Genomic DNA, 1,768 nt, shown 5'->3' with positions numbered 1-1,768 from the left:
CACTGTTCGATAATTGGGTCATATTTGGAGCTATAGATCTCAGATTTAGATCTACTTTATATGGATGGAAAGGTAAGACATAGGCCTACAACTTTCATTGAGCCCAAGATCTAAAAAGGCCATTTTAAAGTCCAAATTATAGCAACAACAAAGAAGCCCGAATCTGTCCTCCAACCCGAGCACTGTTTAGTATTTTAGCCATATCTGGAGTTCTAGAAGTCGAAATGAGCTGAATGTTTTACACAAGAAAGCTGAGAAAATTGCCTACAACTTTTATGTTTTCAAGTGGCTCCAATTTTGACATTATCAATGATGTTTTGGGCAGATAAGAGAAGATAAGGATTGTCACCAAGTTAAAAGTTGGCCACCCACTCATTAATTAGTCATCAAATCAATAGTTCCCAATTTTGGCCTATAAAAGGAGGCATTTGCCATGCATTTAGACATCTTGGTTTTCAGATCAAGATCATGCTCTTGCTTTCTCTCTTTGTATTTTTTGTAATGTTTATGCTTTGCTTTCATTAATATCAAGTTTATGCCTTTCATTTCCTTTCATTTACTTAGTTAACTTTTATCTTATTTATGTTCTTATTTTGTTTATTTATTTTTCTTTCTTTTATTATGTCTAGCTAAGTTTATTATGTCAAGGTGATAAGGTTACACTAATGGTGTAAGAATAAGTATAGTGTAAACTGAATATGGATTTTAATGTTTGATACTAACATGTTTTGTATTTGTTATCTTCTTCACTCTTTAATACTTTACTTGTTAAATGACTAATCTTGATTTATGTTGTATAACACTTGGTACAACAAATGCTTGGCACTTTCATAGCCCATACTATATGTTATAACCGACACCTGAGCTATGAAAGGAACTTGATTTGTTGTTAACATAAGTTATAATCATGAATGCTTGACGAGATTTACAAGTATTAGCATTAATCGAATAAGATGACTAATGTAATCATGTTAACAATCTAAAATCTGATTGGAACCTCCTTTGTGTGTGGTTTCCAATTGAATAATAAGAGTTTATACTATACTTGTTTAACATACCATTAGTGAAACCTCTAACCTTGACATTTGTTTTTATCATTGTTTAATCCTTACGTTAATCTTTCATCTCAAAGTTCTCATCAACTTCTTCTTCTTCTTCTTTATTATATTATTATTATTATTATTACTACTACTACTGGTACTATTATTATTATTATTATTGCTACTAATATTATTGTTGTTGTTTTTGTTACTATTGTTGTTGTTTATAATTTGTACAATTAACCTCCCTATGGTTCGACCCCGGTCGACCCCGGTCTTGCCGGGTTATTTATTACTTCGACACTCCTGCACTTGGGAGAAGACATCAATCTTTTAGTCGTGTCAATTTTGGTTCTAGTTAAAAGAGATCGGCAAAGGAATCTCAATTTAACCTAACCATACATAGACTTTGGTTCTAGTTAAAAAGGATCGGTGAAGGGATCTCATTTTAGTCTAACCACATACAGACTTTGGTTCTTATTAAAGGGGATTGGTGAAGGGATCTCAGTTTAGCCTAACTACAAAAGATTTTGTTTTCGTTAAAGGAGATTAGCGAAAAGATCTCAATTTAGCTTAACCACACACATGATTTTGGTTTTGGTTAAAGGGGATTGGTTAAGAGATCTTAGTTTAGCCTAACATGCATAATTTAGCTTTAGTTAAAGGGAACTGCTAGTGTGAGCGTATGGGCCGATCACCCTTGAAAATAGACCACTTTGAATATGAGT

The sequence above is a fragment of the Populus euphratica genome, unplaced genomic scaffold (assembly GCF_000495115.2).
Source record: "Populus euphratica unplaced genomic scaffold, PopEup_1.0 scaffold1854.1, whole genome shotgun sequence".
Classification (NCBI taxonomy): Eukaryota; Viridiplantae; Streptophyta; class Magnoliopsida; order Malpighiales; family Salicaceae; genus Populus; species Populus euphratica.
Note: the sequence above shows the minus strand (reverse complement) of the source record.